Raw genomic sequence first — 16400 nt, 5'->3', positions numbered from 1 at the left:
CTTTACTGCACTCTTTTTGGCACCTGCTAAAAACATTTTTGTTTAGGCAAGTATATCCAGACATGTAGAATGCTACCATGTGTTTTAATCTGGTTTTCAGATTATAATTTATTTTATTTATTTTAAGTTGTTTTTAACTGTTTTTCACAAATAGTTTTATTCTCATGTTCTTTTTTGTAAATAGCTATGAAGCTTTTAGGGTTCAAATTACAATAGAAGAGATTCAGACTAACCTTTAGGAACAAACTTCTGATGGTTACAGTGTCCTATCCAGCAGATGCATTCACAAGTGTAATCTACAAAGTGAAAGACCATTGTCTTGCAGGAAGTGGGAGTCTGCCACATTAACAGCAACCTGATCAGAGAATTTCCACTGGTGATTGCACACCCTGGAAGTCACACTTGGAATTAGTCACTGCTGATTGGATTCACCTGAATCCACAATAATTTCCTGCCATGAATAAGGCCCATTCAACAGCTTTACCACTTGGTTACTGCTAAGTGTTACACCCCAGGATTTCTATTTCTCCTTATCACATTAGTCCCCCACCACCACCAAAAAACATGGTATAATGTTTGTTGATGATGCTATCGACAAATCCATTGACAAATTGATTGCTAACCTATATCAGAAATTGTAGCAAATTAGCTTTAGAATTGTGCTGTAAAAGGGAGAGGGCAGTTTTGACAGAACCTAATACTGAAAATACCATTATCTCAGGTTTTTATACAGTAATCTATAACTATTTACATCTTTTTGAGTCATATATCACAAATAATTACTAACTCAAATAAATTTCCCACTTTTTAACCAGGTAACCCCTATGTGTTTCTGCTACAAAGTGAGTTTCATTTAGATCATTTGGGCTTGTTCTTTCCTAAGTGTATATATACACAAACCTGGCAGCAAGCCTAAATGATCTCCACAGGACTCATTTCTGAGTATATACATATTGGATATGCAGTACAGCAAAATAAGCAGCAGAGAATTCAGGTGTCATTCAAAGCAATACTGGAAGAAAAGTCTAGGATCCCAGTTGCCCAACATGGAGTTTGCCCAAAAGGTATCTTGTGAAACATTGCCAGGTATTTCAAATGACAAAAAGCTTTGGACCTTGGCTTTAGGTTTTATCTGAAGGACACGTTAGTCTGGAGAGATGCAGCCCTTGCATCTCCCCCATACACACCCATTTTGTTTGACAAAATGAGTTATAAAAAAATTTGAACACTTGCTCACTCCTTTGTAATATAAAAGAATCACCCTGCTCTGTGTTTTGGTGTCTTTGTTTCCTCTAATAGACCCAAACCGCTGCCTTTGCTTTTTGTGTCTAAAAGACTGCTGGATATAACCATCAAGGACAGGGATCATGAAACTGAAGTGAGATGGTTGCTACTACCTGAAGATGACACTTTCCTTCCAAGAGTCACATGCTTTCCAAACAGATACCTCAATTGGCTCCACCTAGAAAGTAATCTCCAACTTTGCTAATATAAAGATACCCACATTGCTTTTTGTTTTCCATCTCTACTAGACCTGTGTGTTCCAGTTAAAGCTTGAGACCAAACTGAGTAACTATTGGATTTTGTATTTTTTAAAAAGGCAAGTTCCAGTGTGGTGTAGTGGTTGAAATCTTGGACTAGGACTTGGATTCAAATCCCCACTCAGCCATGAAGCTCACTGGCTGTCCTTGGGCCAGTCACTGCCTCTCAGCCTAATATACTGCACCAGGTTGCTATGAGGATAAAAAGGGGGAAAGGAGGAACAGATGGGATATTAATGCATAAAAATGAGGGAACATCCATTTTTGCTTGCTTGTCCCAATAACCCTGGATGTATTTTACAAGCTGCCTTGCACTTTGCGAAGCTAATCCAGTGTTGTCTGCAAAATGCCCCCTGCATTGCAGTTCAAGACTGGTGTAAACTGCAAAGCTGGAGAGCAACTTCACCACTCCCAGTTTCCATTCTCATCTCCCCCAACTCAAATACACACATTTTTTTCTTTTCTTTTTTTGCTTAGCATCCAGCCTGTTATTCTGGAGAACTCAAAAGACTGTTTATCATTTTGGGGTTTTTAGTTGGCCCTCATAAAGGTATTGCACTATTGTGGCAATGGGTTAGTCCTCACTTAAAAGTTCTATAAACTCTGGTGAAAGAGCTGAAATGTAATAAGCTCCTTTCTCCTCTGCACAAGGGAATGAACATATTTGCAGCCATATCTGACACGTAACCAAAGCTCCAATGAGCTTAACAAGGTAGTCCTTATCATTTGACCTTCTGAAAGTATTTGTTAGGTTTTTCTTCTCTCAATTCCCTTCCCAAATGTTCTTTCTTCTAATCTTAACTCTCAGGAGGCACCTATGCAGGTAAAATTAGGCAAAAGTATTAACATTCAAGATACTGGGGACTAGCATGGAGCCACTCTAAGCCTCTTCTCCACACCCAAAACTTAATCCATGAAGGATCCTGATATCCTTTTCTCGGGTTCCCTTCTAGTTAGCTTCAAATCTTGCAACTTGCTGAGGACCTTAATTCCCTTTGCATTCATGCACTTAAGCGAGATAAAGTCCCATGGGGAGCAAAGAAATTCAGCAACTTGGATGAGACACTTTAGCACCTTGGCTGGGCCTTCAGTCATCTGGATTCCAGAACAAAAGAATATTTTACGGTGTCAGACCCCGAGAGTGGATTGTGGTGGGGAATTCAGATAAAGCCCGGTCTTGTGATGTGTTCATCACATGTGCAGGTTAGCTGATTGTTGTTGCAAAGGCTGAAACAACCAAGACTTTGCACAATTTCTCAAATGAAAGGGATTTGGTCTCAGATCACACACTTTGACTTAGAAATCCTGCTCCATAATCCTGCTGTATCTATCTCTCTAGCTGTCATATTTATATCCCACCTTTCCTTCAAGGAGCTCAAGGTGGCATACATATTTCTCTCCTTTTTATCCTCACAACTACCCTGTAAAGTACATTAGGCTAAGAAACAATGATGGGCCCAAGATCACCCAGTAAGCTTCATGGCTGAGTGGGGGATTTGAACCCGGGTCTCCCAGTTTCCTAGTCCAACACTCTAACTACTATCCAACAATTAAATTAAAATAACAAACTCAAACAGCAGCAGCTTATTCAAACAGACACCAAAATCAGCTGTTCAAAGTTAACTGCATACATTCTTAGTTATTAAAAGTTTAAGAAAACAGAAGTGTTTTTTGCCTGGCACATAAAGGACATTTCCAGGCTGACCCCAATATAATTATTATTATTTATTGAAAGATAAAGGATTCGCAATAGCAAAGGCTCTCTTCAGTTACCACCAGCAGCACTTCAGACCATGGGGTCACCTAGAGAAAGGCCTTGGGTGATGACTGCAGATGGCAGATGGATCAAATAGGGCACCATTCAGCTCACAACTGAACCCATATTCATCCCCGCTCACATTTCAGTAGCTACAAGTTAGCTGGTGAGACAAGCACAGGCGGCACTCTACTTTGAAGAGGAAACTCTTCACTTCCATTTTGAAATTCTGCAACCAGGCAATCTTATACATGCTTAAATAAGTTCCACTAGGCCTTGGTCCCTGTCCAACTTCTGACTCCCACCTCTATATTTCCCCCTTTCATTCCTAATTGTGCTGTCAAGACTGTCAAGACTTTCCTACTTCTCACTTTCCTTTAGTGTTCCTGAGACCTCCAGTAGTGGCACCTAGAAGCAGGTGGAAGATCATCTCGGTCATATACTCTACACTGGAACAAATACTGTAGTGTTTATTGTATTTAGAAACAGCAGAACCCGGTTTTTTCCTTGATTCCAACCAGAAGCTGTTCATAGATGCGGGTGCCGGTGTTCAATTTCCTTATCTTGAAGCTGCTCAGACAGTGCAATCCCCACCTTTCCGATTATCAAATGTGATGTATTTTACATAAACCAGAGAAATGTGCCCGCATTTTTTATTTCCTGTGTACCCCCAATTTGCTCTAATAGACCTTTTTGCCCTTGGAAATTTAAGAAATGATACTAGCAAGACACTTTACCTGTTTGCTACTCTTCCAGCATGTTTTCTAGTGGACATACTTTTGCTTAATTTGCTAACCCTCTTTTGGCGACTGAGTTGAGAATTTGTCTTAAATGCATGAGCCTTGGTTGCCTGTTAGGCTCAGTGAAGTTTGCCTCCCTTAACTTATTTTAGACGTGTGTGTGTGTGTAGAAGAATGTCGTCCCACCCATGGGCATAGCCAACAGGCTTTGCAGAGGGCAGCTGCTCCCCCCAAGGTCAAGAAAACAATTAAAATACATAACTAACTGACCAATCACTTCAGTTCTGCCCCCCCCCAACAAAAGTCCTGCTCACTCCTAACAAAAATCCCATGTTACCACCCAATGAAAGTCAGTGGCAAGGATGCTCTTATTTTAAGCGACTGGCCCATGGCCATAGCCAGCATTGGGGGGGAGACAGGCATTTTGTTGGGGGGGGGGGAGAACCTCAGTTTGTCATGTATTTTTATTGATTTTTTAGCTGCCTCTGCCTACCCCCTGGCTACTCCCATGGACTGGACCCAGAGCCGGATTTAGGTTTGGTGAGGCCCTGAGCTACTGAAGGTAATGGGGCCCTTTATATGTCCAGCTGTCCTTTGTCAACAACAAATTGTCGCTGTTTTGTGTTGAATATATGCTATGTGGTAATTTATGGAACTAATAGGTATCTAAAGGTATCTAAAGCCACTGGCCACTGTTGCCGTGTGTAGGTTTTATCTGCTATTTTGGAACTGTACATCCAGTGTTGTTTTTTCTTTAAATCTTTTTGGGGTCCCCAAGAGAGTGGGGCCCTATGGTATAGCTTGTTTAGCTTATAGGTAAATCCAGCACTGACTGGGCCCTCGGTAGAGGAAATCGAAGACGGGAGGAAGCGGAGGCCAAAGCCACCCTGAGTTGCGCTCAGCTCCTCAGCAGCCCGCAGAAGCAACTGCCACGACGAGGCTCGGAGGCGTTTGCTAGGCCCCAAGCGCGCGCTTTTGTGGGTCTGGCTCTCTGCTACGACTAGAAGGGCCTTATCTCTGAGGGCTCAGTCACTTCGGCGCACTCGAGGCCTTGCGAGAAAGGGGAGCTCCTCTCTACCTGCCTACCACCATCTTCTTCGCCGGCTGAGCGCCTTTCAAGCGGTCGGTGAGGCTTGGCTGTCAGGGCCTACGATGTCCCTCGGGGCACCGCCGGGAAACCGCCCTTTGCTGCCGAGAGCCGCGGCGGCGGCGGCTGCTTTGGACGGAGGCCGCTCTGTGGGGGCTTCTGGCGGCGAGGCGCCGACCCGAGGAGACGCGGGGCGTGTGGCCCACCCCCCTGTCCGAGCAGAGGCCCGGCCAGCTTCAGGCGCGCCCCTGCCCTGCTCGGCGGAAACGTGGAAGGAACCGAGCAGGTTCATTCTGAGCTGCTTTTCGCCGTCCAGCTCCTGAAAGAAGACTCGCCTTCTACTCTCTCGGCGTTGCGCTCTGGTTTGCAGCGCCTGCAAAGGCCCCTGCGCGCAGCATCCCTGCCATCGAGATCCTCGCCACCACCGTTTATGAACAAAGTGGCTGCATTCACGCATTCAAAGTGATGTACTGGAAAACAGCTTGCGTCCTGGTTGCCTCCAATGAAAGACAATCACTGGAATCAAAGGTGCCAACTTGAATAAAATATTGGGGGGAGCCCCGCCCTGCATAATCGATCACAAGACACACACCAGTTGAATGGCAATGCCTATCAACTGTGGGGGGAGGGCGAAGGGACCCTGGCCCCTGGGGATGGGCTCCTATGACTGGAATGGAAAGTAATTAAAATGAAAAGACCTGCGCTTATATTGACCGACAGAGTCCTTTTCTTCTTCATCATCATCATCTTGTTATTTTTCATTTAAAAAAAAATAAAAAATAAATTTCTTATTTCCTAGAGGCATCAGGTTTAACACTTTGGGGGAGTTAGTGGTGCTCTTGCTCAGGACTCCAGTTGACCTCTTGCAGGACTCAGCTTCATCCGCGCTCACCTTTCCTGCCCTTTGTGTCCCCCCCCCTCCTCCCCAACTCACAAGTTCCCCTTCCTGCCCCTGATCCACACCAGCTGTTTGGGGCAAAGGATAGAGTTCCTCCAGCTTAGCCATGATTCCACGGCGACACTTGGGATATTCGGTTATGAATTTAAGAGCATGTCAGGGGCTCATTCCAGCCCTCCAGGGGTTGCCCCAAAGCCACTCCAAAGCGCATATGAAGCTGTTTGTTTAGTTAGTTCCAAAATATCCAGGGATACCCAGCGTGGAGCCCTCAAGATCTTACTGGAATACAACCAACATTATTCCTGGCAATAATAGGCAATGCTGACGGGAATTGGTCTCTAACAACACCTGGAGGGGGCACCAAGATGACTAGCCCTGTTTTAATCCCATCCTCCCAGGAGAGATCTCAGGTCCTCCAGATGTTGTTGGATTCGGCCCCAGCCAGCACGGCCAGGGATGCTAAGAGTAGTAGTCCCACAACATCTGGAGGTCCACAAGTTGCCCATTCCTGCTTTAATGAGCAGTCCTGGATACTTTCCTTCCCGTGCCCAATTCATCCTATTGACTGTGGCACTTTATTTGGATGGACCATTGAATGTAGCTAAAGATTTTCACTTTCGGATCAAAGGCTTAAGCTTAAAAGAACTGAACTGTTCATATTTGCCGCAGGTGTAGCTTTTCTCGCTGCTGCAGGAGAAGAGGCGCGCTCCCGACTTCGCTCTTTTGCCCATAGCGGCTGCGCTCCAGAGACAGGACCTCCTCCTCCTTTCTCTCCGGCTCTCCTGCTTCCCAAGTAAATGTGATTAGACGGGTGGGGCGGGGAGGGGCGAGGTCTAAGTCCCCGTCCCCCTCCCACTCTCTGGAGGAAAGGAAATGTCAAGACCCCGGCCTTGTTCGCCTCGACTTGGCCGGCCAAGGCAAGAATGCGCAGTCAGGGACCACCAACGCGCCTTGATCCTCGCAATGGCCCACTTAATACACTTCTGCGCTTTAGACCGGGGGACCCCCTTCGCCGAGCCGATTGTCCATCTAGGTGTTTTCTCATTTTTCGCCCCTGCTCCCTTTGAAACGGCCCCTCCGTCCCTTTTCTTCTGAGCCCCTCGCTCTAATTCTAGATGAGTATTACTTTGCTCTTTTCGTTGGCCGAGCACAATTGTGTTATTGGAGATAATGAATTCAATCCCCATCAAAGCGCATTAGCAGCGCCCTGGCCTTGTTGGAGGGGCTTTTCCACCCGCACGCCCCCACCCCCCACTTCTTCCAGCGGGGAATGAAAGGCAGGCAGGCAAATTCGCCGGGGAGCCTCCCTGATAGCGGCTTTTGAAGTGAAGGGGGCCGAGGATTGCGCTTCTGGCATTTTATTTCACTTTTTTGCCCGTCCGGCAAAGAAAGACGGCCGCTTTTGATGCGGAGATGAGAACCACCTCGTCACTGGCGCAACAAGTTCGACCAGCGGGGCAAAGCCCTGGTCCTGGGGATGACATATGTCCCGCATTAATACAAAACTCCAGGGGGATTTTTTTTGGGGGGAGGGGACACTGACTCGGGCTAAGGGGGGTTAGAATTACTCTCAGATGTGCGCCACCGCTAATCTAGCACCACTGAGACTTCTTAGCACACCTTCACACGTACTTTGTGCGCCAGTCGGTTTCCTCACCATCCGATTTCTCAGCGTTTGGTAACCAGCAGCTAAGGGCTGTCTCTCACACCCCAGCTCATCTTTTAGAGACAGTTTCCCGAAATGGCGAAGTGCACGTGTGAATGGGTGGCCAGAAACCTAACACGCCTGGAAATAGTACTGCATCACTTCAAACTTTTCACACATTCAGCTGCCAGGCACGTCTGAATCTACCAAAGCTAATCAAGTAATGTGTATGCTGGGGGGAACTACCTTCACTGAAAGGCGTGGAATTTGCGGTAATAATGAAAACCTTTCAATGCGTGGTTCGGTCGGTGGTCGGTCTTTCAGGCGCACTTGACTACGGTGGTCAAATGATGAACACGCAGCTGCATGTGCTAGCTGTTGTACAGTACAACTCTTAAAACAGGATTCCTGGTTTACTGGTGAAGGCTCCCATCGCGAATCAATTAAGCCGACAGGCCACTCCAGGCCACAGTCTTTAGATGAAAATAAATGTTTCCGATTTCAGTGGAACGCTCCTTCCCAACAATGTGTTAGTATCGACCAGTCTATTGAAAGCAATACGAATACTTTTTTGAGCTTCAGCTTCCCTGAGGTCCTGGATCATGCTGGTCAAGAATGCCTCCTTATCAAATAACCTCGTGCTAAAGCCAAGGCAGAGATGAAATCTCCAGATCACTGACTTTAGAGTGCCTCCCTTGACTTCAGTGGGGTGGCTGAGAAGTAAATGTTCCAAGTGTAAAGATGTCTTACACCACCACCACCCCCGAATCCTGGGGATAAAACCTCCTTGCAAATAAATTCTATTGATGTGCAGCCCTAGCTTCTGCATGTTACTCAGAAGTAGGTCCTGATGAATTCAGTCAGGCTTACTCCTAATGAAGTGGGAATATATTGCATCTATTTATATTCTTTATGCCCCACCTTTTCCTCCAAGGAGCTCCCCATTTTAACCTCACAACAGCCCTGCGGGGTAGATCAGACCGAGAGACTGCGGCTGTCCCAACGTTACTCAGTGAGCTTCATGGCTGAGTGGAGATTTGAACCCTGTCGCCCAGGTCTTAACCACTACACCACACTGTCTCTCTACTGCTGCCTTACTTTTCCTGTTTAGATGGAGAGTAATAGGGTGTTGTCCTAAAGTTATTTATTAGAAGTGAGTTATGTGGAAAACATGTGTTCAAGAGGATCCTACTTTAGGATCCTAGTCAGTTGCAATCTATAAACCATTCGCTTAGGCTATGAGAAACCTGGGGAAGAATTCACGGAGCGCAGTTTGTGTGGATTCAGAGTAAATTCTCCCAATGCTAGGTTCTCGCTTGGTGGAAAGTTAACTCCGGTATTCTGGGTGTGTTTTCTTAACTGAAGGCTGAAGCGCTGTGCATATACTTACCTGGGAGTCCTTTCCACTGAATTTAGTGAAATTTACTTCGACAGGCTTGGTCGCAAAGCCCACATCCAATCCTATGCGATCCCAGTTACTTCTCTGAAAAATGCATCAAACACTAGAACTGACTTTTGTATAAACATGCATAAAATGCAGTCGGACTTAATTCAGAATTAATATATACTGTATACGGCATATACACACGTTTGGGACTCCGGTGTCAGGGCACAAACATCCACCGATGACATATTGTCATTTTTTTTAAAGAGTAACTCTTCAGTGGCACCTTGGGTCGTGTACACGTGTCTGTTTAATGGTAATCTCCCTCCTCCATGATGAGCAGTGATGCAGTGAGGCGATCTAGGCTCTAGACTCCATAGTCCCTCCCCGCGTGCGCTTTGGGGCTGGATGCTCGAGTGCGTTACTTCCCTTTTGCCCCAAATAAGACAGCCCTGCGCCTGGGCATCCTCCCTAAACCCCTTCCCCCATGGCACCACGGACTGATCTTCCTTTTCCTGCCCTGATGGGCGATTGGGATGTAAGCTTTCTCTCTCTTCCCCGCCCTCCACCTTCCTGGCTTGTGGAGCCACCTCCGCGCGTCCTGCGCAAAGCGCCTTCCTTGGGTGCAGAAGCTAAAGGGAGCTTGCCTCCGAGCGCGTAGTCGCCTGCCCTCCCCCAGCCTGGAGACTCCCCGCGTCTCTTGGAGGAGGCTATTTTCATGCTAACGGGGGTCACTGAGGAGAGTCGCTATGGAGAGAGAGGAGAGAGGGACCCCCGTCCCCCCATCCCTCCCTCCTGGTTACCAAGCTGTTGACATTCCCCGCGCCTCTGCGAAGTACCAGGAGGAAATGTATGTCCGCTTAAATGCCTGCTTGCCTGGCTGGCTGGGAGAAGAAAGGCCGAGGCGGGCTGGCTGAGGCTGCTGCTCCTGCTGCCCGCGGTCCATTGCAGCTTGAGATGATTAACTGGAGAGCAGCTCAAAGCCGGCGAGGCACAAAGGCCTTGTTGACAATGGCAGGAGCGCGGCCAGGCCCGGGCCAGATTCTTGCTGCTGCTGCTGCCGCCAGCCAGGCTCTTGGCAAGGCTGCGTGGGCTCCCCAAGAGTCAGGAGCAGCCTCGGGGCGAGGCAGGCCAGTGCTCTCCCTCCTTGGGCCTTGTGAAAGGAGTGGTGCTTGGCAGCTGAAGCCCAGATGGAGCAGACCCAAGCTAGGCCTGAGAGGGCCAGCTTGCTTTTCTTAAAAGCTTCTCTTAAAAGCAGTTCATGCCCTTTCCGAAGGGTTGAAATTCAGCCAGTGAGACTTTTCTTCCTTCTCCCTCACACTACACTAGGGGAAAGTTTCACCTGCAGAATTTCTGTCTGCCCTGTTGCTGTTAGAGATGGTTAACCGTAGGCTGGGAAGAAACAGCGCCTAACCTTTATGGGTGACAAGTGTATTGGAGCCTTCCCTTTCAGGGGAATCGGATTCAAAGGAGATCATCCTTTTGCCTCTTAAATCTTTGTCAGCGCCATAGCTCCAGTCTAAAACAAGGGAAGTACGGTAATTGGTGTGCCTCTGAGCACCTGCAGAGTGCCTTTCATTCTTTCTGTAATGTGAGTTTGGTGCCAGGGGATTCCAGGACAGGTAAGCTGCCAATTGATCTTGTTTAAATTAACCTCCATGTGCCATCACCAAATCAAGAACTCATAAGGGCATTTTAGAGGCCTTGTTCAATCATCTTTAGGGGGTGCTAGCACCCATAAAGGTTAGGTGCTTGCTTCAGTCCTGAAAGGGCTCCTCCTCTTTAATATTTATTAAGGACACATGAGAAATCCAACCTGCGTCGTAATAGATTAACCTTATTTGTGGTCTCTGTGTTGTTTAAGGAAGGCTTGCTTGCTTTCTCTCTTGCCCTTTCAGGCCTGGAACAGCGGCCTGGTGCACAGAAATTTACCTGGCAAAGCTGGCTTCATTTCTGCATGGCAGGCTGCTTTTCAAAGCAACGGAGCAGAGCCAGAAAAAGTGGGACATAGTCTAACAAAGCTGGACAAAAACCATATGCATGGTGAAAACAGCCTGTTTGAAAATCCTCTCCGAGATAAATTCCCCCACGCACACCATGGGGATGGGAGTGGGGAAATTAAAATGGCTAAATATTCTCTCATCCCAATCATTTGCCCAGATTCTCAGGGCAGAAGAAGTAGAAGGAAGACATTTTACAAGCTATGATCTGAAGGTGGTTCCCAGTTCAGTCCCTGGCATCTCCAGGTAAGGTTGGGAAGGACTCCTGTCTGAAACCCTGGAAACTGGGTACCCATCATTGTAAACAGCATTGAGCTAGATGGACTGACCCCGTATGGCAGGTCCCTGTCTTCCTAAGGCACCTGAGGCTTCCACTTTGCTGCAGTTAAGTGGGTCTTAGTTGAGTTAATGCCACGTGAAAAGCAGCTTTTGTTCCATAACATCAGAAAGGTGTGATATAAGTATAAGAGAATGAACAAAACTTAAGCTATTTTTTCTATTGTCAGTTGAAAGTTTGCATTCATTGAGTTACAGCTACATATGAGGAGCTGTGTGTAGCATCAAAGTGATCAAATCCCTGCACTAGGGCAGATTGCATTATGAATTGCGTGGCTCAGAATTCAGCAGTCAGCCATTAAAGTAGTTCCCATAACTCAGGTGACACTGAAGGAGCAGGTAAGGCAATTTATAATGGCTCTGAAAACAAAATAAAAAAGCGCACAGATATATTTTATTTCCATAATTGATATTGGTTGCAGACTCCTTTTATTGATGCAGAATTTTGCTTAGGAAAACAAGGAATAGTAGCATACAAGGTTCAGGGGGTTAAAATATCCCTAGATCTATTCATGCTGTCTCCCCACTCCCCTTTGCTTCAGCTGGAGCCACAGCCCATGATGTGTTTAGGCTGGAATGTGTGGATTTGTTGACATTCAAATACTTCTTCTTAACCAGGTTTTTGAGAGGGGGTGGTGACAGGCAGTTCATTTCACTTAGCCCCCAAGCCTGCAGTTCCTTGCACACTTTCTTGGAAGGGAAGCCCCATTGAATTCCGTGGGGCTTTCTTCCAAGTAAACATGCATAGGCTCAGGCTGAAAATCTGACTTCGACATCAAATATCCTGGACATGTGAAGTCTGTTTGCTGGATCTATTTGTGGGGCAAATCACTTGGAGAACATTCACGAAGTCATATTGCTAATCTCGATTAATGAGGCTAGAATAAATAGCAACTCGGCTATTAAGCAACCTATTAGTACAGAAGCAAGCCGAGCGGCAAACCCCACCTTGCCGGGACTCTCTTAACTACCCTCGTTGCGTGAACAGAGAAGGCAGTTCGCATATCCAGGCGCGATGAATTCGGGTGAAGCCCGAAGGTGAGCCTTGGAAGTTCACACCTCCGTCCTAATCGCTTTTCCTTGGAATTAAACCCCCCTTGGTTTCACTGGGACGTTCTTCCAGCTAATAGGCATTATTTGGTCAAATTTATTCAGTTATTTCAGTGGCAAACTAAATGCGTCTGCTTAACTCTCTCCAGTCTTTATCTTTGCTTAGGATCGTGTCCAAAGGTTTTGCACTGGTTGCCAGAGTAAGATTCGAGCGGATTTGGAAGCCCGTCAGGATTGGGCAAATCATCATCATCATCATCATCATCATCATCAAAGGGCAACTTTTCTCTCAAAAATCGCAGCCTGGTTGTAGGATTAAGAGGGTAGGGAGGTTCGAATGCGCTGCCCTGATTTGTCAGCATATATACGTATTTCCGACCTAGTGATAAAAGTGAAGACTTGGTAGAGTCTGTTTTTCAGATGGTGCCGCTGCAGCTGGACGAAACGAGGACAACAATCGAGCTTGTGTACTCTGTTTGTGTATCTACGGTCGTTTACAGTGCTCACAGCTGAAATCCGGCGTGACTCCTCCAGTCATTTCATATTTCGTTTCTGTTTAGATAAAACGCGTAACTGAGTCCTCCCCACAGTCGCCTGTTGTGACCCTGCCTCCTCTTAGACCTTCTTATATTCTCAGCAGAATCAACTGTTGTCTTTGGCTGCTGGGGGAAGCCCCTTCGGAGGTTTCCTCAGGGACAGACAACACCCCCGCCCGCCCCCAAGAGCAACAACTCCCTGAGTATAGAGGCGTGCAAAGGAAAAGATTTCCCCCTCGAGTCTGCTGGGTGCACCCCTATATTCACTTTCTAGGAAGTCAATCCTATTGAAGACAATGGGTCTTGCATTGTTGGAATCGTAAGGCTTTGCTCCTCTCCTCTCCAGAGCTAGAATATGGGTAAATAATAGAAATATTTGCTTGATTTCTGTAAGGTATACGGATAGCATCATTAAGCTTTGATTGATGCAAAATAATAATAATAATCAATTATTATTTGGACCTCTAGCACCCATTGGGAATTTTGCCGATTCCGTGGGCAGCGGATTGCGCCTTTTTAGTTCTGCTATCCAGTATTCTGTTGTGTTTCTCGGTTTAGAATAAAATTCGGTTAGGTTAGCCAAAGCTTCCGAATGACTCTGTTGCCATCCTTTGAACTTGCTTCAGGCTCATTGCAGAAAATGAGCAACGGTCAACCACTGAGAAAAAGACCTATTTGGGAGAATGCATTTTATCTGATGCTTCCATTAAACACTCCGCACTCCTGCCTTCCTCTTCGCGGGTCTTTAAGCTCACCAGAGTTGCAATGCATTCCCGATAACCTAATACAGCAGCAGGTGGAATACATATGACCAGGCTGGTCGCCGACCCCGTTCCCCACCCCAGTCCTAAACCCATTCATTGGAAGTCCGTCAGTCATTGGGATTTTCCTGCCAAGTAACGTTTAGCATCGATTTAAGACAGCCATTAAAAATAATCGGGTTTCCAGGAGAGATAGCCTGTAGTTCTAAATATAGTTATGCTTGCAAGACATCCCGATCCTACTGAATATTTACTCGCAAGTAACTGCCACCGCTCAGTGGCGTTTTACTCCAAAGCAAAAGTGCATCGCACTGGCGGCTAAATTTGCCGAGCGATGTGAGTTTTCACCCTCCTTGAAACGCGCCGTGTTTGCTCTCCAGCTGTTGCAGCGCTTGGTTTCCAGTGGAAACGCGAAAAAAGTTGCAAAGCATTCGAGGTGGCTGTCGCTGGAATATATTCTCCAGCCATTCTTGTCTCTCTTTTTGTGGTCCTCCTTGTAGTGGGGAAAGAAGATTGATGCCATACTCTGAAGGCTGGGTTACCCTCTGTTTGGTTTTCCGTGAAAGACACACACACACACACCATTTTTAAAACACCATAACCTCTCATATACTTCTTTAGATTTAAATCAGTGGGGCTAGCTTCCAAGTAGATATATTCGTATTGTGCTCATATATGCTGTCGGGCAACCAACCAGTTGCTGCAATGTATTGCAGCTGAATCCTAGTGTCTCATAACACAATGGTAACAAACACAGATGGGAGGTTTTCAGTACCTAGCAACAGCTCTCCAAATTTCTAATATATTTCAAAGGAGGAGTTTCCCGGGCTCTTTAAATTAACATTGCAAAATGGGGAGCTGAGAAATCCAAAATGGGGAGCTGAGAAATATAACAAGAGTTGGCTAGTTACCTATCTTCTGCCATAACATATATCATAATTTTTTTTAAATCCGGAAAAGAGATAAATATTTACTGGACTATTAAAAATCAGTGTATCTGAAGAAGTGTGCATGCACACGAAAGCTCATACCAAGAACTAACTTAGTTGGTCTTTAAGGTGCTACTGGAAGGAATTTTTTTATATTAAAAATCAAACACTTGTACAGGGTTTATCTGCTCAAGGTTAATGGAGGCGACTGAAAGAATCCGTTAAGGTTGGGGTCCTAAGAGGACTGAGATGGTGTAGGTACCGGTAAGTTCTGTTGATATCCGTGGGAATTGGAAACGAACCTGAATTACTTGCCACGCTCGTCCTGAAAGGAGCTCCACTGAAACCTCCTATACAGTACATAGAAGCAGAAGCAAGCCTGTTGATTTAGAATGAAACACAAGAAATGTGTTCAGGGTTGCGATCCAGCAGCTCCATCCCCACCACAGCTAAGCTGGAGTGCCAGGATCTAAGCCCTTGGATTGCAGTCCTGTACAAAAATAATACCAGTGCCCTTGTATGAAATGTGGGGAATCGACGGCTGTGCAAGAGGCCTCTTTGACGTCTGCAGGGGGGGGGGGGTTGGACAGTGCAATGGATGGATGGCAAAGGCCAAGTCTTGCTCAACTGACCTACATTCAATCTGCACCAATTACAAAACCTGCTGGGGGCTCCCAGATCCACTATCCTGTTTACCTGGAAGTGGAACTTGCTTCCTGAAAAATCTAGGCCAAAAACGCACAGCCACGGGGAGAGGGGAGGTGCGCGTTCCTACAAACACTGACCTGGGATGTAACTTCCATTGAAGTCACCGGGGCCTATTTCTGAGTAGAGGTTATGGGCTTGCACTGCGATTGCAATGAATGGAACCAGCCAGTGGGTCTCTGATCCTTTCAATCCTGGCTGTAGAAGCAAGAAGACTGGAGGAGAGAGCTGGGGAGGGGAATTCTGTATCTGGCGTTTATCGCAAACCTGAAACTTACAACAAAGGGGAAGCTTGGTCTGTCCAAAGTTCAAAGCTGTGAAATCTCGGTTAAGTGTGTGTGTGTGCGTGTGTGCGTGTGTGCAATAGAGAGAGAGAAGAAAAACACAAGCCTGGGCCAGAAAATGGCACTCTATTGGGAGAAGGGGGAGGTGATTTCGACTAATCTATCCTTAACTGTTGCATTGTCACAGGGTGCAAAATAATTAGTGGAAAAGAACACATAGAGAACAAAGGCAGTTTTCCATGGCGTCACCCTTCTTTCCTTGCTTGGTTTTCCACTGCTGAGCCCCTGGAAAGGACGGCTGCGGATCGTGACCCACGACAGGTGACAGGAGCCCTGTTGCCTCGAAAAGCAAGAGGCATCTATTCTGCATTTGCTTGAGAAATGGAGACGCCTGGACTTCATTCAAAGCGGCGGGGAGAGCACGACACCTCTCTCTGCGCGCGCAGTCAGACCCTAAACACGTTTGCTCAGAAGGTGAATGCATTGGAACGTTCAATGTGTGTAAGGAACTGCAGCCTGTTATCTCTCGCAGGACATAAACAAGGAAGATACTGTATTTATAAATAGGTTATATTTCTAGTACAACCTTCATCACGAAGGAGCCTGGGCAGTATACACAGTAGGTTCCCCTCCCCCTTTTAAACCAAGCATCAGCAATAAATTAAAATAGTTTTACTTTATACCGCAGTCCTAATCACAGACTTTTAGATGTAAGTCTCCTTGGGATCCTACTTTCAAGTAATGACTA

Source organism: Podarcis vaucheri (assembly GCF_965113315.1).
Source record: "Podarcis vaucheri genome assembly, chromosome: 1".
NCBI lineage: Eukaryota > Metazoa > Chordata > Lepidosauria > Squamata > Lacertidae > Podarcis > Podarcis vaucheri.
The sequence above is the reverse complement of the archived record's forward strand: the minus strand, read 5'-3'. Positions refer to the sequence as shown.